The following is a 26,864-nucleotide window of genomic DNA, read 5'->3' on the forward strand; positions in this document are numbered from 1 at the left end:
GTGTGAAAGTCGTATAGTCTGGGCTGGGTTCGAATCAGGATGGAGAGCGATGGCTCCTGGATCAGGGGTGGAAGGAATCAACGCAATTGTCTGTAAATTGTAGACTCTACCCTATCATGCAATTGGGTAGGAAAAAAAAAAAAGTTGGAGAAAAGTATAGCAGCAAGATTGTTAGTTTATAAAAAAAAAAAAAAAAAAAAAAAAAGTGCCTCTCAAAAGCAAAAGTGCCTCATAGCAGGGATTATATACAGTAACTCAAAGCCCTAAGGAATCTTAAACCTTGTTATGTTGTCTGTGCTATCTTATGCATTACTTTGTTTATAATAATAATAATAATAATAATAATAATAACAATAATAGTAAAAAACTTTATTTTATATAGTTCCTTTCAAAAAGCCTCTCAAGGCACTTTACATAAGAGTATATGAACATGTACCAAAAAACAGTTAATAATAAAATACAATTCAATACTTAATAAAATTATCTTGTTAGAATTCTTCGCAAAAAAGCATTTGGAAATTTACAGATATTCTGCATTATACTAATATTTTAAAAGATACAACATGATAGAGAATGCCCCCACCCCTAACACACACACACACACACACACACACACACACACACACACACACACACACACACACACACACACACACACACACAGTAGGCATTCGAGACCCCGAAGGTCAGAACATTTCTCTGTCATTATTTATACCCTCAGGGGTATTCGTGAGAACAGGATATGATAAGACCCCCCACAGTATGAACCTCAGGCAACCTTTTCTGCTTCAACGCTGCTGAACATATAGGGCCGAGCGCTATCGTTTGTCTTCGGCTGAAAGCTGCTAACCCTTTGCTCGGCTCTACGAGGCTAATGCCTGGAGTGCTAGAACCTGTTGTGTGCTTTTATCACTGGACACTGTGTAACGTGTTGCCTTTAAAATATTAACAACAATGACTGTGTTCTCATTTTGGGGTGACTGAGACATCGAATATTTCCTTCTGGAGCAATGAGAATAAGCTTTTTTTGTAACCTCATAACTGAAGTTGGACGAAATTGAAATCCGGGGCATCTTAATGAGGCGGGCAGTCAATGTGCTGGCTGAATATTTCTCACACTGACGCTTTTACTGCCCTGCGAAACCACAGGCATGATATGTTAACTGATAATACTTCCGTCTACTAATGCTCAGTCTCACGGGTTCAATGATCTGTTTCCATTAGAAATGAATCCATTTCGAATGGCAAAGCTCATAATTCCGTAGTAGCAATCTGAAGGAGGCTTAATAAAGCTCCCATTTGTCGTGCATGCATTATTAGGTTAGAATCAGCAAAGCGAGAGTTGAGACTACAATATCACACCCTCTAGGCCCATTTAACACTCCTGTTAAAAGTACCGCAGTGCACGATCGCACAAGAGTCCTGCAGTATGGTCAGTGCCTTGTGGCTAGCACGTCCATGATAGCATCGAGGTTGGCGTCTTGTAGCAACTGACTAACATTAAATCAGAGGAAAAAAGAAAAATACAAGTAATAAATCAATTAAAAATAAATTGCATGAAAAAAAAAAAAAAAATTCCTTTCAATACAAACGTTTTCATATATAAAATGACGTTTTTCCATATTTCGAATGATGTTTTTATGTGTTCATATAATTTCATGCAAATTGTAAACATGAATATGAATGAATACGTGTAATTAAAAAAATCAGTGAAAAATAAAAAAAATAGAAATAAAACCCCTGTTATGCCTATGCAGGAAACACACACACACACACAACAATAATTTAATGAATTAATAACAAAATATCTAAAAAATCATTTTCTTTTCAATACATAAGCACAGATTTCAGACTTTTAAATAAAAATGCTGCATAATGTATTTTACAGGAATTTCCCCATATTTCAAATGATTTTTTTCATGTGTTCATATAATTTTATGCAAATGTTTAACACATGAACACGTTAAACATGTGAAAATTGAAAAAAAAAAAAAAAAAGAAAACAAACCACCTCACATTTTCCCCCCTGTTACACCTATACAGGAAACATGAAAATAATAATAATAATAATAAAAAAAAAATTAAAAAAAAAAAAAACTCATTTTCCCTTACAGACAAACACAAGGATTTGGAATGATCACATGTAAATTGATGTATGATGAAAGAAAACAGAAAAAAGTCATTGTATGTCATTTCTCCCCCCATCATCTCCTTCCTCCTACACAGTCTTTTATTTTCTCTATTGATTAGTTTCAGTAATGTAGCACAAGCCCACATTGATCCCAAGAACTGCTTTCTATTTCCACCATTTGCAAGCTTTTAGATCTGTATTTTTCCTTTCATACCTAAAAGCTGGTTTTGCATTGCTCCGTGTCATATTATCCACTATAGTGGACCGGTAACAAAGACAAATTACCTCTGAAGTCTCGGGGTTTATACCGCTGTAGCATCATGTTTCTAGGACAAGCATGTTGTATTATAGATGCGAGGAGAAGAGAGTAATTTGGAGTAAGACAACTCCAGTTGGCGTAACTCTGGCACAATAGCCGAGCGGTTCTGGAGGGTAAAACACACTTAGTACAACTATACAGAGGCTCGCTAATGGCTTTCTGGATTTAGTCTCAGAAGGAGTCATGTGTCTGTGGTCATGTCATAGAACCCACCCTTTTAGAACTCAAAACTCTTTCATACCCCACCTTTTTTCACCTTTATTCCAAAACTTGTTCTGAATTGTTAAACTTTGCTAACTTTCTCAGCCTCTTGTATTTCAGCACAGGATGCTAAATCACATGAATCTTTTAAAAAGTGAATGATAATTAGCTGCTCAGCTGTTTAATGACCAACTATTACATTATTATTATTATTATTATTATTATTATTATTATTCCATCTTGTTTTAAACATTTTGTGATTCAGCCTCTTATTGGTCTTGAAATTGCAGCTTCTTTTGAAAGGTTTACTCCCATCTGTCTTCACACTTGTAGGAAAATGACATTCTGGGCACGTTTCAGTCAGGTTTTAGGGTGCGTCAAAGTACAGAGTCGACCCTTCTAAAACTGACTAATGACTTTTACTTGATTCTAGCTATTGTGCCATTTTAATCATGCCTGACCTCACCACTGTGTTTGATACAGATGATTACAGAATCTTTTTAGATAGCATTAATCTTGCGGCAGGGATTCAGGGTCAAGCATTAGACTGGTTTTCGTCCTACCTAAAATAACATTTGCGAATCAGACGGATAAGCTCCTATTGCCTATGGTTTAGCCCAAGGCTCCATTTTTGGCCCTGTTTTGTTTTCTTTATATTTGCTCCTACTGGGGAAAATCTTCCAGAAACATGTCTCATTGTAATGCAGACGATACCCAGTTGTACCTACCTCTGAAACCTGGGGATGACCATTCTTTAAATACCCTCTTTAATTGTATTAAAAATGTCAAGTCATGGCTAGCAAAAAATGTCCTCCAGCTAAACGAGAATAAGTCCGACGTAGTCATTTTCGGTCCTTCTGAGAGCATTTGAATTATTGGTGACAACTTTTTTCTCTAACCTACCTAACGGCGCTAAAAACCTTGGGGTCATTTTTGGTTCATCTCTCAAAACCGTCAAAGAAATAAACACTGTTGTAAAGAGTAGCTTTTATCAGCTGAGACGTAAAGCCAAATTGAAATCATTCCTCATGTTTAAGGACCTGGAGATAGTTATGCTTGCTTTTATTGCACCATGCCTTGATTATTGCATTTCCCTTTACATGGGAGTTAGTCAGTCTTCGCTTAGCCATCTGCAACTCGTCCAAAATGCCGCCGCAAAACTTCTTACTGGTACAAGAATAAGACAGTATTTCACCAGTCATGGCATCTCTACACTGGCTTCCGGTCAAATATAGAATTGATTTTAAAATATTACTGTTTGCTTTTAAGGCACTGCATGGTCTGGCTCCACAGTACATCAGCAATATGATTAGTCCTTCTTCTTCAGACAGGGCACTTCCATCTACTAATAAATTACTGCTAACCATCTGGCGTTCACGACTAATACACGAGAATGACCATGCATTCTCTGTATCTGCCTCTGTGGAATATGCTAACTTTTAGAGAAAGATGTTTCACCTATTGACGAATTTAAATCTTGCCTCATCAAGCCCCATCTTTTCTCCTTGGCATATGACTGTATCTAACCCTTGGTATTTTACGCATTGTGTACACTTAGTCATTGTAATAAGGGGATTTATACTTTGTATAATTTATTTTTTTTTTAATTTATTTATTTTTTACTGTGTTTTGGTTTTTGTTACCATGTCTTATGCTGTAATGATTACATGCCATTTTAATCTCAGATCCTCTCAGCTGTCCAGCACTTTGCTCAGCTTTGTCTAGAAATAAAAGTGAATTGAATTAAATATTAAATATTAAAAAGTTAAGAGAGATATCATTGGTTTTAGATGATTTAGGCATTTGCACAAAATATGTGCCAGTCAGAGTAACATAGAGTAGGTGTCACATAATGGTGATGCCTGTGTATGCTTTTTAATAGGGAAAAAAAAAAACGTTTTACAAAATGAACTTGAACTTGCACATGGTGTGAAGCAGACAACAGACACTAAGATGAGACACAGAAACATCAGGAATTAAACACTACTCAAGGTGAAACTGAATACAGTTCAGCATAATAGGAGTAGCAATAGATGCTGGGAAATGGAGTCTAAGGCAGCCATTTTGTGAGGCTGCAGTGCATCCTGGGAAACTGACTTCACTGTAATTGGCACTGATGTGACTGAAGGCCAGTGTGTGAAATATAATTTCATTTTTACTTCAGGGTGATTGTACAGGGATCCTAGACATATTCTATAACTCAGGTGTGAGCATCAGTTAACAGGCCATGTGTCCGAAATGGCCAACTCCCTACTAACTGTACACTGCAAAGTGCATTATGGGTGTTCTGTATTCCCAAGGCTATGTCATTCAGACATTTCTACGTTGGTGTGCATGGTTAGATGCCCAAATCTAGATATTCTAAATTATGACTTCAGATATTGAAGTAACTTGATAACTCCCTAACTAGTGCACTATATAGTGAATAGGATGATGTAGGGGAATTCCAAGATAAATCTAACAAGAAAAAAATAATAATAATAATAATTTGTCGAAACAAATTTATAAACGTATTTAGTAAACGTAATGTAATTTTTAAGAACAAACTGGATCATTTTGTTGGGAGTGTGTTGGGAGGGTTGAAATCCAATGATCTCTCTCTTATGAAAGACATCATGAGTCTGAAATAGCAGGATAAATGAATACATCTCGTAAATCTGGGATTCATAAAATAGTAAGTGGAGCAAAATCAACCATATGGTACAAAACAAACTGTTTAAGAAGCGGGAGCTCACTGGTGATATTAACGACAAAAAGAGGGACGAGGGAAAACTTTCAGCCATGAAGAAAATGGCACTAAACAGATCAAAACCCTCAAGAGGGTCTACCACAAAACACTCATAAGCCTTAAGAAGAGAAAAGCCTGGTTAAAAGGAATATATAACAAGCCTGCAGAACTTTAGACCAAACTCATTGATGATTTCACTATTGCAGCATTTAGCGTTTGTAAAACCTTATTTTTTAAAACCATTTTTCAACATTGCATTTAAGAAAACATGAAATATATAAACATAAAAATCAAAATGTGTTAAATATTAGACATCAAGTTCATCCTCAACATGGTTTCTTTGATGACAGGCTGCATTTTGCTCTTAAATGAGTGACAGCGTTGAGCTCTCAGCATAGAATTAGCAAATACACAAAATGGAGTTAACTAGCATCCATGCTAATGGCACAACAGCCATCTAAACTTCTAAGATTTATTTATTTATTTATTTTTAATGATTTTACTGTAAATCTATAATTTGGATAACAGGGTTCTACTTTCAATCTCACAATAGTGTTCAAAATAAGGAAAAAGAACAAGAGAACATTTTCTTCTTCCCATGATCTTCAGGAAATTCAGATGATGTAACTTCCTGTTGAGCATGTGATAAATGTGTGGATTTTTCATAAGCTACAATGGCTGATGGAAAAGGATGCTTCAAGCATAATATGTTAACTGGATTCACACATTAATGCAAATTAATATGATTTTTGAAGTATTTAATGATATTTCAATGTAAAGTGTAGTTATAGTGAGCAGAGAGTTTCCTAAGTGCTATGGATTTTGTAGTTATTCATCTTAAACATGCACTTTACCTTTATTTTGCATACAGACTTATAAATGTAATAGACACAAATGACACCATAGTAATGGAATCATCCCATCCACAATCAGGCTGAAGATTAATATTGAAGTTATTGTTAATGTGAATGTCTTGTTGCTGTAAATTAAATTTCTTTGTTGTCTTCTTTTTGTCCTAAGGGTACAAGTGCAATTTTTTTCACTTGATTATGCAGTAGATGTTGGAACTGAGATTTTAATTTTCTATCCTTGTCTCCTGACACTTCCTGTAATAATAATAATGTGTGTGAAACATCTGTTTAGGATCTCATATCCTTTTTTTGGAGTCGAACTCCAAGGACTTTTTCACTTTCATGGTGCTGACCTGATAGGACTAAAATGACCATTTTGACATAAGAAGTCATCTTGCCTGAGCCTCCAGTGAAGAGACACAATATTCACTCTTCCTTTTTTCCATGATGGGCTTTGAGGAGAATCAAGAGAAATGTCCCATCACCACAGGAAGAGAACCCACTTACTGCTGTCGCAGTGACATTCGACACTCACGTATCTGCTGCACACAGCAAGACTGAAATGAATCCTGAGAAATCTTATGGGGAGCAGAAAAAAGAACCGAAAATGGGTGAAGTTCCAACTTGTTTTTCTGAGTGATGGAAAAAGTGTCTCAAGCTGGATTATGGAAGAAGATAGTTACATGGTCCTATGTGCATATGTGCCTTAAGAAAATCTACAATTGCCTTGCAGTACCAGTGTGACAATGCCACTATCTGTATCTGTATGCGGATTTAATGCTGGGGAAAAAAAAAAAAAAAAAAAAAAAATTTAAATGGGAACCTTACCCCAGAAAATGTCACCAAAATGTGCAATAAATACAATGCCATTTCTGTGAATATATATAATATATATTAATCAGAAGAGATGATGTTGAGTCATTAAACAATTTTTCAACTCAATTTTTTTTTTTTAAGAACCTCTCCTCTGAGCAGAAACACATTCCATCCCAAATTTGTCTGGGTGGTGATTTGAAACCAGCAGTTTGAAGAATATAAGAAAGCTTTTGTCTTTTTTTCATTCTGCCTTTTCTGCTATATTCAAAATGTGAGAAACGGTGTGTAATTTTGGTTCATGACTGAAGGCAATTTTGAAAAAAAAAAGAAAGAAAAAAAGCTTTTCAGATTTTCTCTTTTAAAGCTTTCATATCTGTTGAATAGCCTGTCGTCTTTTTCTCAAATCTTCCTGCAAAAGATAGATGCCAGATTTGATTTAAATTTAAAGCTGAAAATGGCCACTATGAAACAGCCAGGGAATTATTACCAAGGCGGTCTAAGGCGGGAATCCACCCTGGATGGGACATCAGTCCAATGCAAGGCACTAATGCACACACACTAATGAACCAGGCTTGGTAGGGGGATGAGTGTACATGTTCAGAAATGTTATTAAATGCAATCCAAAATCATAGACTAAAGGCAGGCATAAGGTCAAACACAGTCAGGCACAAATGTCCCAACAAATATAGATAATCCAAAAGATTAGCCAGGCAAGGGATAGTGCATATTCAAACATGGGAAAGTCAATCAACCAAACATGGCCCAGAACTTATGCAACAGGGCAGAGTGGCAAGACTTCGCAATGAGTGTATGAAAATCATGTGCTTTTCTAGTCCCAAAACAGGAGGTGAACTAAGTGAACTCCTGAACTAAAATAATGGTGATGGTGACCTCTGTTGGCACACACACACACGTCTACACTTTCAAAAATATAGGTACCAAATTGTGTCCTTCCTTGTCGCTGGGGTGGTACCATCAAGGATACTACTTTTGTATGTTCAGTATATATTTTTTACCTGGAAATGGGAATAGTGTTCTTTTAAAAAATAACAAAAAGTATATAAATCTCTACTAAGGTATATTACTCTAAAAGGGTACACCACATGCATCTTCCCAAGGAAAAACAAATATACTAGGTTAAAGAGATGATACCACCCCAGTGAAAAGGAGAAGTTCAGTTTAGTACCTTTATGACTGAGAGTGGAAGGGCAATTTAGCACAGGCACTCCACCCACCGGCATGTATTTGGGAAGTGGGAGGAAACCAGGTTCCTGATTGATTGGAATTTTAAAAAAATGCAGCCACATTTTGGACAAATTGGACATCCTTGATCTTCAGTAACTGCTTTATCCTGGTCAGGGTTTGCAATGGCTCCGGAGCTTATTCTGGGAACTCTGAGCATGTGTCATGTAAAGATACCTGAGACAGATGCAATTGCAGATAAGGCAGCGTTTACATTTACATTACATTTACATTTACGGCATTTGGCAGACGCCCTTATCCAGAGCGACTTACAATTACCTCATTTATACAACTGAGCAGTTGAGGGTTAAGGGCCTTGCTCAAAGGGCCTTGCTCAAGGGCCCAGCAGTAGCAGCTTGGCAGTGCTGGGATCTGATCGGAAGGTTGAGAGTTCAAAAGTCCAACATCTTAACCACTGAGCTACCACTTCTCGTTTAATAAAGCTCGTGCAAACAATCCAAAACAAAGTGCAATAATCAAAAACCAGGGACAGGTAGAAGTCGGGCGATCAACACACAGGATGGCAGAGAGTAGGCAAAAGACACAGAACAAAGAACAAAGTTAAGGTCAATACCGGCAAAGATCAGGCAGAGAATAAACAGGCTTGGTAACGTCAAAGACACAGAAGAATTGAACATATACTTCGCAAAGTTCTTCTGAATGAGAGTCTCTTATATATGGTGGCTGAGAATGTGTGTGTAATTGTGTACAGGTGTGCACAATCAAAAGTTTGGTGACAGAGCGAGGTAGTGTGTGTGTTGTGGGAAATGGAGTCCAGGGGGGCCATGTTTGGAGGTGGTGGTGCATGTTGGGAACTGGAGTCACTAGACTGGGTTGATCTGACAGCATGAGGCAGGAATACACTCTGGATGGGCCGCCAGTCCATCACAGGGCACCACACACACACACATTCACACACTCATTAACTAGAGATAAATTAGCATAGACTATCCACCCACTGGCATGGTTTAGGGAGGTGAAGGAACCTGGAGAACTAGGAGGAAAGCCATGCAACCAAAGGGGGGGGGTGTAATTGAAGCTCTGGATCTTACGGAGGACCCTGGAGCTGTGAGGCAGCAATGCTACACAATATGCCACCATGATGCCGGTAACCAGATTTTATGTGCGTTTTTATGGAACTCCAGTGATCCTTTGAAGAAATTGTTAGCCCAGAGGTGCACATACATTCTTAAACCTAGACTGTGAATGTTTAAACAGTGTCTTCAGTATTGACAAAAACAAGTGCAGCTGTTTGTGTGTTAGGCAGAATGGGTCTATCTATTATGATTTAGATAAGATCACATAAGGGATCACATAAGGGTTCACAAACTTTTCTAAGGAGGGTCTGGAAGAGGGCTGTTAATGCTCTTTATCACTTTAAGGCATCTCGTTTAACTCCATTGTGCAAAATGTATATTTGATATGACAGTGATGAAAACTGCAACAGCATCAAGGACGAAAAAAAATCCCTTGTACCTTGTTATCATGTAATTTACAAGCTTGATTGCTGCAGTGAAGAGGAGATGTCTGAACATATGTTGTGAAAAGTGCTAATTACACATGACGTCAGCTCAGTATGTTTTACGTGAAGTAAATTTATTTATTTACACATCTATTTGGGGAGATGCATCATGTTCTCCTGACAGAACGTTGATATTCGCTGTATATTAGGTGCTAATAATTTTGAAACCATTATAGATAGATTTTGAGTGATGTTACATTTCCCATAACTCATTGCAGTTAAAATTAAGATTAATATAACATAAAACTGTATAAAAACATTATGGCTCATACCCGTGTTGTCAGTGGGAGCAGAAGTAGATCAGACGATCAATTAAAAGAAGGTTTCTTAAATACCAGCTGTCCAACTCACAGAAGAATGCTATTGATTGCAAATATTCACAAAAAGGATTTTGAGCCCTCAAAGTATTCAGGTCACTTAGTAATAGGTCAGCATTTATATTTTATTAAGAGTATATTAAATTTTATATTTTTGTTTCTATGTTCATGTTTATTATTTTCCAGTTTTAATGCTCACCTACTGAGTGGCTACCCAGTCTACCCCAAACACCACCAGTGACCCGGCTATAGGCAAAACCAGTGAAACCATCTACGAAAATTAATATTAAAAATCTGTTGTTCTTAATGAAGGGTGCAAATAATTCTGGAGTTGATTATACAAAAGTGAGTATGATTAATTTTGGGCATTGCCATTAGATATAGTCTGAAGTTACATAGTTAGTTTTACAGATTTCAACTCTATAATAAAATATAATTAACTTAAGTGCAGTAAGATAATCCAAAATATAAAGTAACTCCAATCATGATAGAATTTGGACATGTTAGCAGAACAATAAAATATTTGATCCAATAAACCCAATAAACTATTAAATTATACCGAGTTGTTTTAAGTGCCTGTTAAATTTGTTGTCTTTTCAGTAAGCTTTTCCAATGATATTAGAATTTACGACTCCTAATGACTCTTATGTTTTGTTTAGCAACTCAGTTGATAAACAACAACTAAGGAATAAAACATTCTGTGCCATACTTTTATTGGAAAGTAATCAATGATGCAGTGGTGTGATGAAGTGTAGTTATTATTACTTGCATGAAGTTGGTTATTTTCCAATAACAGCACATACCACATAGTTGGTTCGCATTATAGTAGCTATAAACAGTCGTTCCATCACCAGCCTCTTTTTTCCACCTCCCATAAAACTAATAATAATTTAAAAAATGAAGTTTGTTGCAAAGTCCTTCGCCCTGAAGACTTTTCCAAAGCTTAATGGAACAGCTTTACCTCAAATCGTTGACACTGAAAGAGCCTTGTATCATTTATATTTACAGCATTTGGCAGATGGCCTTCTCCAGAGCCCTTATATCAATAAATACAGCCTGATGCTGGTTCACTAGGTCACTGACTAAGAAGAAGTCTTTGTCACATACATTACAGAACAGTGAAATTTGCTTCTTTGCATATCCCAGTTTAACTGGGATAACCCCAACCTTCTAATCAGTAACCCAGAGCCGCCACCACTGAGCCACCATTGCCCCTATGGTATCTATCAGTATTAAAAAAAAATTTGTATCAGTATAAAAAACTCTGTTGGGGAGGTAATATAGTATGAAAAATACACCGACAACACAAGATTTTTTTAAATAAAGTGAAAATAAAGTCCTTTCATAATATATTATATAAATATCTCCTTTCACAAAGCTTCAGAGTCGCATCTATACATTTGAGGTTAAATAACAGTAAATAATAAGCTCTTGTGAATGAGGTCTCCTTACATCTCCTTCCGGAAAGCGCCACATTATCAACGTTAATACATGAGAATGTTCATCAAGTCCTTGATGAGTCCTGAATGAGTTGTTACTACAGAAACAATAATGTATTAGAATGATGGCATGAATATAAACCCACTGTCAGAGCTGCTCTTATGAAAAATTTATCAACACATTTTCACCAATCAAATTCGAGAATTCACAACAGTGCTGTGGTATAAACCAAAATACCAGGTTTAGAGGAGTTTAGAACTCTTAATACAAAATCTCTCATTTGGATATTCAGCATTTTGTGCTGTTGATAAACTAGATATTTGAACGATTCATCTCTAAATCTCTGAGTCAGATGGCAAGATTCTACCAAATTGGCAAGCTAACACCTTTCATCATCCCTTGCCATTTTCCCCCGTCTCCATTATCAGTCCTGAAAGTGTGTGTGTGTTCAGCTTGGCCTCCATTACTGGGGACTTGCCAGTACACTGATATTGACTGGCCGATTCACAGAAGCTGTGTAAGTATGCCCCTGCTGAAAGAAACCATTTATCTCTGATTATCGCTGATTATCTCTGTCAGTCTTCCCCTGCAGGCTGGAAAGTGCACCTGTCTTACTCATCCAAATTATGTTGTCATTTTGGCAAATGCTGCCCTACAGCGAGGCTGTCATAGCGCAAAGAGAACACCACTCTCACTCATCTTTCTAACAATATCTCTAATTCATCTGTTCCTCTTCTAAGTGGTGGTTCATGTATGTTGGCATAATGACACATTTGTGTTGATTTTTAGCTCAGAAATGTAGACCTAAAAAGGTTCTAAGTTTAAAATTAAAGGACTCTCAAAGAGCTTTTAAAACCAGGGTTCTTCAAGAATTTAGTAGCTATCCATCTAGAACCATGGATTCAAAGAATCGCTTAGTCGTCAAAGTTCAGAAAATGGGACGTCGTGAGAAGTGTGACATCTAAATTATGTCGCATATGTCTTAAAAGGTCACTGTCTTACTTCAATTCTTCTTCTTATTATTATTATTATGATCAAACTAGGATAATCCATAATCATATGAAAACAGGCAAGGGTCAAAAACCAGGAAAGACTAGGCACAGAAATGGAACAGGAGTTCCCAAACTAGGAGTCGCGACCCGACGTGGGGTTGCTTGAAGAACAAGTTAATATTAGAAATATGGTTCTAACTATGAAAGCTGATTGTGTGCTACTATTTTGAAACTTATTTGGAATCACATTCAAACAAGTTGCATTTAAAGGAAGAGTGTGTTGTGAGTGTGCTAGTTTAGTCTTTTTCACAATCCTGACGTGCTGCACTGAGCGTAGGAATTCAGCAATAAAAATGGACAAATTTCCCTGTCCATCTACCTCTACCTCCGCTAAACAACCTAGTGTTGTGTCTGAAATCACATTATGTTTTACATACATACATTCTACATGGTTACTGAATACTATCACTAAAAGCCTACGGCCTCTCAAACACACCTCCTGAAAAAAAAAAAAAAAAAAAAAGTTCTCCCTTCCCACTACACTGGTAAAGCAAAGTCACACACATGTTACTGACATAATAAAATGGTCAAATGTTACGCTAGTCCTAAATTTGTACATCTGGAATTATGAAAAAATGGGGTTGTTTGCCCCAACAGTTTGGAAACCCCCTGAACTGCAATTTAGTTTTAATGAACATGAATGTAAGATAAGACTTTGCAAAGAGACAAAGAAAAAGCATACGAAAAGAAAAAGCAAGGTGTATGTAGACAAACTAATCAAGGACTAAACACAGAACAGGTGAACACAGTAGGGCAACAACTAATGACAGGACTAAAACAGAAAAAAAGCATGTGGCAATGAAAACAAAACATGTGATGTGAAAGCAGTGCTTATGCCCACAATATGCTCCAAGAAGGAGAATTCTTAACTACTACTATTAATAATAATAATAATAATAATAATAATAATAAAATACATCACTACTAGCCACTCAGCAGGCTGTCGATAGCATGCTCCTTTCCCATGTTTTTTTTTTTTTTTTTTTTTTTAAATGCTGCTGTGTCTAGTGAACAACAAACGACAGCTTAACAGATATATTGTTGGAGGCTTGTTGAGAAAATCATTTTCCTTCTTTTCCTGAACTGACTCCATGTTCCAGCCCTGTGTACATAATGACTTTACGTAGCAACGGCTGCAGAGGCGGCGGCTACGGGGACTGGAAATAAATCTGCATTAATTCAAAGTCACTAAGCAACATCTCTAAGAAGACGGTAGAACACAGCGTTTAAAAATGTATGCTGAATAGAGAAAAATGTCATTTAAGCCAAAAAGGCAGAAGTATTTTATGCAGGAAGCAGTCATGTGCCCGTGTGCAAAACAGCTCTGATGTATGAACGGTATGTGTACGAGTATTTTATGTATATTGCGTCTACAGCTGGATAACAGTATAGTGAACATTTGCTTTATGAAGTAGTCTACATTACATATGTAAACCGCTTAGGGTGTGCTGGTGGGGGGATGAAGTGGAGCTACTTTTATCACACCAAAGTTGATTATTTTTCACTAACAGCTTGTCCTGAAGTGTGTTTTTTACCTCTTATACCACAACAATTTACCAAATCTAAGATTATTTATTTATTAAGAAATGACATGTCAAATTTTTATCCATTTCTAGATATATTTAATTTTGTGTTATGTCCGCAAAACACATTTTTAATCTCCACCTCCACCTGTGAATGAGCTGTTGCTATAGAAACAATAACGTGATAGAATGAGTGCATTAACATAAACGTATAAATTAATCAACACCTTCTGACCAATCAAATTTGAGATTTCAACAGCCTTGTGGTATAAAATGTGACAAATTATGATGTATTAAATAAATTTATTTATTTATTTATACATGGTTCTACAGATCACCACAAAAGGTTCTGTGAAGGGTATATTTTTTTTTCTGAGTGTAAAGCGAAGGAGCTCAGCTATAGGCTTTGGTTGGGTTTCAGCCTGAACCGTAAATCACTTTTCGATAAAAGCATCTGCCAGATGTAATAAATGTAATGTGGATTCAGCCTTATAGTAGCAGATGCAAAAAATCATAATTTTATTCAACATCCATATAGCATTCTGAACGCACACTTTCCCATTAGCAAAATGGTTTGCTATTTTTCCATCATTAATGTAAAAAGAGGTGGAAAAAAAAAAGTAGATTAGCAACACCGGAGAGTGTGAAGAAGTGCATATGGAGGGAAAAAAAATAAAATGTTAAGCATCCTTTTCACATCCAGCTTTGAATGATACACTGTAATAAATAGCTGTAAATTTTACAGTAATTTACTGGCAGTTTTGGTTGCCGGTACTGTAAAATTTACAGTAAACAACTGTAAAATATATTTACAGTAAAATACTGTAAGGTCTTAATGTTGTATAAAATGGCACTCTTTCGGCTGATGGAGGATACAACTGAGTTGAAGGTTACAGTTTTTGCCCAACCATGACAACACTGGGATTTGAACACACAACCTTCTGTGCTGTGACTCAAAGCCTTAACCACTGAGCCACCACAACTACACCATAACACCACCGCAACTAGCTTGCACTGATTCAACTACTTCTAGCACTGAATTAACACCACTAAAAGATTGCAATGAATCAGTGCAAGCTAGTTGTGATGGCTCAGTGGTTACAGCTTCGAGTTGCAGATAAGAAGGTCATGCGTTCAAATCCCAGCACCACCAAACTGCCTTGATTAGATCCTTAAGCAAGACCCTTCAGCTCAGCTGTCTCCTGCATTAACATTCTGGGTTATGGCTTATTTTACACTATGTATGATATTACAGTACTTTACTGTAAATGTTTTAGAGTTGTTTACTGCAAATTTTACAATACTTTATTGGCAACTCAGGTTGCCAGTAAATTACGGTAAAATCTACAGTAAATTTTTTACAGTGTACGTAAGGAATAAAACACGACACGTGATGTTAAGGGGAAAATAATCCACTCGTTGGTGTAATGCGTCACGACACAAAGTGAAGTTACCGTTACTATCCTGAAGGGTGTTATTTTCCTATAACAGCATGGCCTGAAGTGTGTTATTCTTTACTTAATGCAGGTAAGAGCACTGAATCCATCTTCACAAAAGGAACTGTCATTTTCAGTGCGTGCAAAGAAGTCTCTGGCTACTCCATTTCTGCAGCATACCAATACTCTCAGGCATTTTGGTTTCTTCTCATTATTTTCCCATCACGCTTGAAAATCCATATTCAGTAAACGTTTCTGCATATTTTCATGTTCATTTTCTTGACTTCTTTTGTTCCAGTGAGTCAGAATCACTTTGCTGCTGAGGAACTAGTGGAAGTAGACGGACGGAGAAATTTGCCCATTTTTTTTTGCTGAACTCCTACACTTGCGCAGCACCTCAGGATAGCGGAAAACACTAAAATAACACATGCCCTCTAAATTTAACATGTGGCCTGTATGAATCGGACTCGCAGTAATATTTTAAATTAATAGCACCCAATATCCGGCTTCATAGTTACAGTGATATTTGTAATATTAATTTAAATTAAATTAATAAAACAAAAGAGGAGATTTGTAAATTGTGGGATGGCGATCCAAAAATTGGAAACCCCTGCTCTAAGGAAACCTTCTAATATTCTATGTAGAACCATGCAACAAAGTGTTTCCCTGACAAATGGGGTTCCTTCAGGAAGCTAAATAACTATAACTATATAAAGAACCCATAAAAAAGAAAGAAAGAAAGAAAGAAAGAAGAAAAAGTTACAAGAGGCTAAATAGCACCCTTTGCGCTAACCTTGGTTGGCTCGTGAACATTTGTACAGAATTGAAAATGGTGATATGTTCGTTGGAAAGAACACATGCTTTAATAAGTGCATGGTCTTGGGTCATTTCTGGTGCCATGATCCAGTGACATCCAATTACCTTTAAACTGTTAAGCCTCAGAACCCTCTCTTTGAGGAGAAAGTGAATCTTGGAATGGTCTTCCTGAAGCTATAAAAGAACCCATGTTTCCACTAACAAGACAGGAACACTGTAAATTTCAAATTTGATGTGTTTTTTAATCTTTACAAAAAAAAAAAAAAAAAAAAAATTGAAGTATGTAAATTCAGAACTCATTTATTTTTTATCTTCCATGTTACGTTTCAACAACAGATGGTAATTTGTCTGCAAAGAGGAGAATAAATTGCACCAAAAATAAGTGAAATGAGGAAAAACTAGCAGCAATAAGATAATGAATGTCATTGTGGAAGAGGGACCGTTAGCTCGAGAAGGTGCTCCGAGTGAAAAGGGCTCAGAGATACTGACATGACGTGTGAGGTGTCAGGGAGAAAAAAAGGAGAAGAAGCAAACAGAGAGATTCTGTCACTCATCACACACATGACTAATGAGCAGGATTGTGTCACATTGCCTTTTGGCATGTATTCAACACTGTGCCTATTATACACACATCCATACATCCTTCCTACAACACGATAATACTACTACTGATTCTAATAATGTTTATAAGGCCAAGTTATTGTACAAGAATCCTAAATTCTTGACACTGTATGATGCATTATGTAATAGATGTTTGCTGTAAAGTTTAATATAACACCAACATTGGATTTCAGAACAAATTTCACAATATTATGAAAGATGAATAGGCTATGTCCTGAACCTGATCTTATTTGATTACATTTTATTTGTTCTCATGCAGCAGACCAGCACCATATACATCAGCATAAAAAATGTTAATCATCCTAAAGTCCTAATTTATAACTCCTTACATTTTAAATTTCATTAAAATTTCACTACCTCTTTTGAGTGACCATGAGTTAAAATAATGATGATATTTGACAGATATAAGCTGATGTTCTATACATTTGGTTGCCTTTCTAGATGTTGCACATTTGTGGGACAGCATGCTAGCTCCCCTTTTAGCTCTATAAAGTTATTATTGCAGTGAGTGGTCAAAAATCGGAGCCACAACAAATACTAATAGAAGTCCACTGGGGTGTGAATCACGCTGCCCCATGGTCAAGGGAGGAGCAATGACAGGGCTGCTAAATGGAGCTAGTTTACAAATACTCCACGGCCACCAAGATCTTGTTTTATAGCAAATAATCAAAAATGGTTAACCTTCTTTCCCAAGCAATAGCTAGAAAAAAAGAATTAAAAAAAAGTGTCTCCCTTTTCCAGTGCCTCAGACAGATCTGTCACGAAGCTGGTTCCATTTTCTCTTGACACATATTTTGTCGGAACGAAGACAACACACAATTTCTTGCCATGCACTGATGATGATGTATCATATATATGTTTATATGAACAAAGCAGATCTGCAAGAGACTCAAGCTACTGGTCTGCCATGACAGTTGACGAGGAGAAACTAGCCTCTGGTCTTAGCGGACTGTATCACCTCTTGCTGCAAGGCTCACAATGCAGCTTGTGTTGCATTATTTTGCTATGACACTTTTCTGAATGCAGTGACTTGTTAAATCTACTTTGCGTAGCTCAGAGGGTATTCAATGGCATAGATATGTAGGGTAAGTTCTGGGCCCTCACAGGGTTGCCTTCAAGCTGATCCATTTATCAATCTCGTGCTGTCTTTTCCCAATACTCCTGAAAAAGATCCTATGATACTTAAACTTCTGCACCAGGGACAAAAGGAGCATCATGTTCTTTTCCAGGAGAAAACCATGGCCTCAGACTTGAAGGTTCTGATTTTAACCCAGCTTGCTTCACACTCAACAGTGATGGTCATGAGTTTGTGTTTTTAATATCGCACTGTACACAGTCATCCATTTGCACAGCTTGTGTTCTCATTGCAGGAGGATTACCACGAAACACATGCTGCTCTCTTGTAGCTTTATTTACCTTCCTATTTATGGAGCCACTTCTCCTGCACATCTTTAGTAGTCAACGTTCTACAGCACCTGTGGTTGCGAGTTCAAAACAAAACACCGGTACAGGGCTAATACGTTCAATACACTGTTCTTTCATGACTGAAGGCTGGCTATGTGCAGGTGACGCTGAAGGCGGATGGATGTAATCCTGCTAACCCAGCTGGCTTTTCACAAAACATCAACAGTAAAATGAGAACTATCCAAAAAACGTGAGCAATAATATGCAACACTCATGAACAGCATAATTGGCCTTGGAATCAGGTTGTCAACATTTGCCTGTAACACAGGATATGCTCGCCGCTTATGCACAGCCTGAGAGACAAGAAACTGAGTTTACAATTTTGTTTACACTGCACAGACTCAGGGAATTGGAATTGGATATCTGAACGCAGAAAACAAAATGTAATACATGATTCTCAGTCATTCTGTAGTAATCATGAATGAAATATGCACCGTGGGAAAGTATTCGTATGTGGAATTTGTCCTAGCACTCAATAGAAAATAAGATTCCACTCTGATTATCCAGCTGGTTTGTGCTTTGTTTCTCTGTCAGAAGCTCATTTCTGTCTTTCTTACAGGTGGGAGAAACAAAAGCTCCTGTGTTTTCTGCATAAAAGCAGCCAGACATGGAAAAGCTGTCAAAACCACTTTTCTGTAGTTTGTCATCGCTTTACTTTTCAATATAGAATTACATAACACATTAAGTTGTGACACAGATGATCTTGCCTTATGTAGCGACAATGCGCCTCACTTATCAAGGTGGATACGAACGGATTTATGCGTAAATCCTTCATATGAGCAGTTACCCAAATCTTACAATTTGTGATGAGTTACTCATTGTTATATACGGATTATGCTGTCAAGTTCAAATCACTTATTTATTTCAAATACACACACAAATTAATTATTGTTTAAACCCATAGTTTCATGTAGGCCTAAACGGCATTAAGGTATTATATAGTTATATATTTAAAATATTTATACTGTATTTAAAAAAAAACAGACAGCATGTCAACTCAAATAAGACAAATAAGGCTAGTTTGATTAAGATGAAAATCGGGATTATAAAAGGAGGATGTTTCAGTATAAACGGCTTGCCTTCTTCCCATAGTGCATCCTGGTGCCATCTCTTCCACAGGTAAGCAACACACACACACCCAGCCATCCACATGAAAAACATGATTCATCAGACCAGGCCACCTTCTTCCATTGCTTCACGGTCCAGTTCTGATGCTCACGTGCCCATTGTAGGTACTTTTGGCAGTGGACAGGGGTCAGCATGGGCACTCTGACCAGTCTACGGCTACGCAGCCCCATACGCATCAAGCTGCGATGCACTGTGTGTCCTGACACCTTTCTATCATAACCAGCACTAACTTTTCAGCAATGAATGCTACAGTAGCTCTTCTGTGGGATCAGAAAAAACGGCCAACCTTCACTCCGCACGCACATCAATGAGCCTTGGGTGCCCGTGACCCTGTCTGATCTGCGTAGGTGTTTTGAACTCTCCTATATTAACAGTCACAGTAAATGGTGAATGTTTTGAGTTCATTAATGTGAAATAAAATCTATTACTGTATGTTTGATGTAGATGATGTTAGACAAGTACATAGTGAACTATATTCATTAGGGATGCCACTAAAAAATTAAGATAAAAAAGCGACGATTTTGAACATTTTCATCTGAATAGTCAAAAAAAAATCAAAATCATCAAAATCATCATTAGCGAAACCACTGGGAGCCAGACGTCACCAAGACTGAATGTAAGTGCAGGCTATTTGTAGTGCGAGTGTGACTGTGAGCAGGTGTGTGTGTAATTAGAAGTTCAGTAAGCTTGAGCTTGATCTGACCTGGTTTGCAGTCCATGGCGCTGATGGGAAATGGATGTGGACTCGGCCATATTACTCTGCGGAGGTGAATTCGGGGAGCTGGAGTTTGTGGCTGTAACCTGATAAGAGCACACACAAGATTTGAAATTGTACAATAAGAAAAAGTTACATAGTAAGAATATGAACAGTAATAAACTGAACAAGGAGAACAACACTGAGAACAAAGAAAAACAGAAAGTAAGCTGTAAGGGTTATATAAAGTATGTAAGTATATAAATATATGTAAAATATCAGCCTAGCTAATGTAACCCAACATTGCCTAGCTTTTAAGCTAAGCTTTGCTAAAATATTTAAATTAACATTACCTAGTGTTGCCTTGTTTTATGTTTAAATGTGTGACTTTGCTAAAATATTTTAACTAAATGCTAAAATTAACAATGAGAACAAGACTAACAGAAAAAAAAAAATACAAGAAGAAATTAAGCTACATGGGTTATATATGTAAATTATATGAATCATATCAGGCTAGCTGGCTATCTAAATAGGCTAACATTACCTAGTGTTGCTTTGCTAAAAAATATTTTAATTCAGTGATAAAACTAATAACAAGAACACTAACAGAACAATAATATATATGTAAAAGATCAGACTAGCCACCTGGCTAGGCTAACATTATCTAGCATTGCTTAGCTTTTAAGTTTCTACATGTTGCTTTGCTAAAATAATTGAATTAACTGCTAAAATTAATAATGAAAACAATAATAGAACACAAAAGAGAGGAAGGTAAGCTGTAAAGGTTATATACTATATGTACATACATTATATGTATATAATATATATGTATAATCAGCTTGTCTGGCTGACATCTCATCATGGATGACAACTTACCAGCTGAAACTGAACCCCACCAAAACTGAACTGCTGTTCATCCCATGTGATTCATCCCCATCTCAGGATCTTGCAGTTTCCCTAGACAATTCTCTGATCTCGCCTTCGGTTACCGCACGCAACCTTGGGGCAACCATGGACAATCAACTGTCCTTCTCCTCTCACATTGCTAATCTAACACGCTCATGTCGATTTCTCCTTTATAACATCAGAAGAATTTGTCCATTTCTTTCCTCACAGGCCACACAGGTGCTTGTTCAGTCCCTTGTCATTTCAAGACTGGACTACTGCAACTCACTCCTGGCAGCTCTGCCTCTGAGCGCCATTTGTCCTCTGCAACTGATCCAGAATGCAGCTGCACGACTGGTTTTCAACCTTCCTAAATTTTCCCACACCACCCCATTGCTGCGCTCCCTCCACTGGCTTCCTGTAGCTGCCCGCATCAGATTTAAAACACTGATGCTTGCCTACAAAGCCAAAAACGGACCAGCACCCACTTATCTCAAAGCACTTATCACACCTCGAGCGCCACCACGCTCCCTCCGATCCTCTAGCACTGCTCGACTGGTCCCACCATCTCTCAGGCTACAAGGAAGGCATGCATCGAGACTCTTCTCTGTTCTGGCACCAAGGTGGTGGAATGAACTTCCCCTAGATGTCCGAACAGCTGAGTCACTGGCAGTCTTCAAACGACAGCTAAAGACTTACCTCTTCATAAAATACTTAAATTAGCACTTTCACAAAAAAAAAAAAAAAAAAAAAAAAAAAAAACCTCCCCAACAGAGTTTTGGACTGATGGTATTCCTAGTTTGTGACCTACCGAGCCAATATCAGAATGTATTTTTGATAGACTTCAAAGCACTATTGTAAGTCGCTCTGGATAAGGGCGTCTGCCAAATGCCATAAATGTAAATGTAAATATGTAAAATATCAGGCTAGCTACCTAGCTCTGCTAATATTACCTACCATTGCCTAGCTTTAAGTTTAAACATTTTGCTTTGCTAAAATATTTAATCAATTGCATTTCCATGATGAAAAAGTCATATTTGTTTGTTTAACTCCCAAACAGCACAGCAAAGTAACAAAATTATTATTATTATTATTATTTTTATTTAGGAGCAGTAATAGTGATGTTGCAGTATCAGAAGCTGCTGAAAACTCTCTCTAATTTTTTTTTTTTAAGCTATCCGCTATAACCCACTCTGTACAACTATTTTTTTTAATCACTACTCCTTCCCTGAACACAAATATTAATTTTTAACACAATATCTTAATTTACGTGACTAAAGGATAATATAAAACTCACATTCAAAAGATAAAACGGACATTCATTCTTTTTTTACGTAATGTTTTTTTTTTTTTTTAGTCTGATAATCTGGAGACTTTACTCCGTAGCTGTGAACAGAGCAGGCCGTTGAGAATCTGCTGGCAGCTGAAAGCACATGACTCCATCTGTTTACTGTGGCGCTGACAGCGTTCAGAATTAGCTATTAGTACTGAGACAGGAAGTGATTCACCTCAACATGGTCTCATAGTTACCAAATTACCCACTAGTAACAAAGGTGAAGGTTAGAGTTAGTTATTATTATTAATACTTTAAATATTCATTCAGTTATCATTTTTTTGGTACAGAGCAGTGATTCAAATCACACTAGACATCCAGGAAGTTTTCCTGGAATAAATAGAGGAGATTCTTGCCAAAGACCAAAAGACTTAAGCCTGCCAAAATGTACAAAAAATAAAAAGCCTGGTCTGGTTTTGTCTTGTCTACATGCATCCTGGCTTCACACTTGCCATTTGTAACTACTTTCACTCAAGACATATAAAGAGACACAAAACTTGAGGTCAGCAGTGGGATTTTCCTTTTCCTACAAATTAATTAATATGAAATTGGAAGATTTCCCAGATCGCCAGAGTTTATTCGCATTTATACGAATTTGTGATTAGATCAAGTTTTTTTTTCCCTCTACCATACTGCTGTAACGGAGTCACACTAGACTGCCAATAAGTTTTGTTGGACCAAAATATTGAGGGAAAAAAAAAAGCTGCCAAATCCCACTAAAACGCCTGCTGTCTGGTTGTGTCTCAAATGCAACATGGTTTCAGACTTTCCAATTTGTAACAATTTGCCCAAATCAAATCATCTAAAAAGATACCCAGAGTAAATGTAGTCGTAGACTCGGGTTTATACCTTGAATCCTTTTTTTTTTTTTTCTACAGAACTTTATTTATATGAATAAATATACTCTATATCTATTACTTAATATAGACGGTTAATGTTTAGATCTGCAATTTGTGCACGTTATTCTCTACACAACTTACAGTAACTCTTTACAATACAATCACAAAAACAAAACAGTTCATCAACAGTAAAGTCCTGACCTATTTAAATTGAATTTTTTTTAGACAAAAAAAATTGCAGCTTGCCTTCTTTTTACAGCATCTCACTAAAATGGTGCATATGATATGCTAAAAATGTTACTAGATTCAGTTCATGCCATGGTGCAAAGGGGCTGAGTGAACAGGAAAGAAGTCACTTCAGTTCAGTTTGAAGGAAGCCAGGAGGTTATTATGGGCACATGGGGAAAAAAAAATGCAGTTGCATGTGTGTGTGTGTGTGTGTGTGTGTGTGTGTGTGTGTGTGTGTGTGTGTGTGTGTGATAGTTTGCCCAAATCATTGTAATTATGCTACTGATGAAACCTTGTGATATAACACACTACTCAAACATAATAGTTTCATTGTCAAGCTATTGATCACTATTAGATTTCGAGACTTCACATCTAATATCAGTAAGAACCAGACTCTCTAGAAAAAGCTACAAGTCTGGACTGCGAGACGAGCTTGACATCTTCCTGCAGGGTTTGATTGCAGATGTACCCAACGCATCGAGATGTGCCGTGTCAGTCCGAAAGCTCCACCATTCATTCATCAGACAAGACGCAGAGCTCTTCAAATCAGCCTGATGCCTTTTGAGAGTCGCCTCTACGCAATACAAAAAAATAAATAAATAAAAAAATCAGGACGGAAAATATAGGATATGGAAGACAGCAATGACATGGGGATGAGTTTGTATGTTTACAGCATACAACATGTGTTGTGCTGGAGGGACACGTGATAACGATGTCAGTAAATTAAACCCGGAGTATACAGAGAATATAGAGCGAAACAGCATGTGTGCATGTCGAATATATGCCTCTCACTGTGCTGCAGGCTTTCTGTTTATGCTTCCCGAGTCTCTAAAGCAGCCAGTTGGTGCTGCCTCTCCAAGCCAAGCATCAAGTCCTGTGGATCTGTGTGAGAAGAAAGCAGAGCAGAGGGAACGCTGTCTGCTATGTGTTTCTCATACCAAATAATCCGCCTGGAGTCACACACAAAAAAGACTACAGAAATTCAGTGTGTGTGGGTATGTGTACATCTAGGAGAAGGGGGGGATATTTAAATAATTTAAAAAAAAAAAAAAAAAAAAAAGAGCAGGGGATGCAGAATCACTTGGTGGAAAAGCATAGGGCCGTTATTTAAAATTAAGGGTTTATGTGTAGAAAATCAGATGCAAATTAATTTTAAAAAAAGAAACAAATTTAAAAAGCTGATCTACTGAACTGCATGTTTTGCAAATTTACCTTAATGCAGTTCCTTCTGACTGTAAGTGCAAAATAGAGGAGGATGTTCATGCAGATAGATAAATATAGCACCGGCAGTGTGATTTAACACGGCCAAGAATGGAGATGCTGTGTACAAATTAATACAGTCGAAAAGCAGGGTTAAGTTTATAGGAGCAAACCCATTTCCACCACTTGAACACAAAGTATCTTGAAATTATGCATCGCTCAAAATAATGAGAAAGTTCCTGCAAATTATGACTTCATATGAAGTTGCATATCATATGCTTTTACTCTTGGTGTGTAATTTGTGTCAGTTTTAGTTTTACTCTTCAGGTAGTTTGTTTGAAATCTAACCTCAGATTTAAAATATTGTTTCCTATCCTACTTCTTTTATTTCTTTGTAAGTCGCACAGTTTCAGATTGCATTCACACATTAGCCTCTTATTAAGGATCTAAGGGTGCAGTGTTTAGTTTGTTAGAATCAATCCATAGTACGTTTTTCCTCTCGGTGCAGTTCTTTAGACGTGTGAGAACATAGCGTAATGCTTGGTCCAAGAGATCCTGAGCGAGGTGGTCTCGGTCCACTTCTAAATGCACTCTATTGCAGTTGAATCACGCTCACTACGAATCAAATCACCTGCAGGAAGCGAATTAAATGTTTTGTGCATTTTAGGTTGCAGCTTTTTTTTTTGTACATATGATCTTATAATCTGGTCCAAAGGACTGAGCTGTAGAACTGCAGAAATGTCCAACAAATAAAGAGAGAAAATAAATGCTGGGTGGGATACATAAATGTTTTCACCTAGGTATTCATGAAACCATCTAATCATGTATTTAGCACCAACTCTGTTCTCCATGGTTGGTGGATTTTTGTGATTTATTTGCACTTTGTAAAAGGTCAAAGTAATGCTGACTGATAAATACGATGACATTTTCAGCTCTACACACCCCTGAGCCAAAGTTGTTGTTTTTTTGGGTTTCATTCCCTTACATGTAGTGTGAAAGCAAACCAAGCCACATACCAGATGAACCAAAAGAATCACTTTAACTCTGGTTCAGATTTGGTAAATGGACTAATGGGTGTGAAAGGAAATCAGGGCCCTATGTTTTTATTCATATTTGCACCTCTTGTTAGTAGAAATAGTTGAAGTAGACACGATTTGCAGAATCACATCACATCACATACAAGGTAATAGTCCAAACAGCAGCAAAGAATGAATTTCTGCAGGCGACAGACGCACCTTGTAATCTCACCACCCCCCCAACATTCACACTACTACTAAATTCATTTCAGACACTTTTGGGTCATATTCATAAAGAACCCAGATACACTGGGCTGTCTTATGGCTATTTATGTGTTCCTATTCCCAGAAAGACCATTTAATGAATGGGCCAGTGGGAAAAGCAGCTTTGCTGACACAGCGCTCCAATGGCTATGAGTCTATGGCTTTGCAGAATCTCTGCAGCAGTCCTCTATCTTAAGATACAAAATAGCTTTAAAAGATAGTCTCAAAGCAGCTTGACCTCATTCAAAATTCATAGCAAAACAAATATTTGCTCAGATGGTATTACATGAAAGACATTGTAAGAAAAGCTACAAACTGCTAACCCGGTCTTTTACACTAGCCTTAACAATCAGACCTTTTCATGAGAGTTGGTGGACTTTGAGCTCATGAAATAAACTGCACAATTTCAAACAGGCAATAGCGATATGGTTAGCACAAGTCAAAAGAGGGTACAAACCCTAATTCTGTAGCTTTTGATACAAACTGAGACTTGTAAATTGGCTCAAACTCGTAAACATGAACCAGGTTTTCCAACATGTTTATGGAAAGGTTACAATAGATATTCATAGACACTTAATGCATATAATAATCCAACATTCAAATCCAATAAGTAATCAAATAAACAAGATAAAAGGTCAAACGTGATTAGACAAATACAGAACCCAGGGCCAGAACTTACATAAATTAGGACACTCAGCAAGACTTCACAAAAAGAATGAGAAACCATGTGCTTTATATAGTCTTGGAACAGGAAACGAATGTGATAAGCAAAGAAGAATGTCTAGAATTTGAGGTCTG

At 37.1% G+C, this 26,864-nt stretch overlaps 1 long non-coding RNA gene across 2 annotated transcripts; it reads right to left on the minus strand.

Moving 5' to 3' along the window:
- LOC117598676 (uncharacterized) lies at window positions 1–26,864 on the minus strand. 2 transcript variants are annotated; one of them, XR_004579303.2, is made up of 3 exons: window positions 26,746–26,864; window positions 20,311–20,408; window positions 1–111 (listed from the first exon to the last, which is right to left on the minus strand). It is a non-coding gene; the product is annotated as an uncharacterized LOC117598676 (long non-coding RNA). The 2 variants fall into 2 exon arrangements; XR_008303096.1 differs by lacking the exon at window positions 1–111 and adding an exon at window positions 19,475–19,969.

This window comes from Pangasianodon hypophthalmus, chromosome 12, assembly GCF_027358585.1.
Source record: "Pangasianodon hypophthalmus isolate fPanHyp1 chromosome 12, fPanHyp1.pri, whole genome shotgun sequence".
Classification (NCBI taxonomy): Eukaryota; Metazoa; Chordata; class Actinopteri; order Siluriformes; family Pangasiidae; genus Pangasianodon; species Pangasianodon hypophthalmus.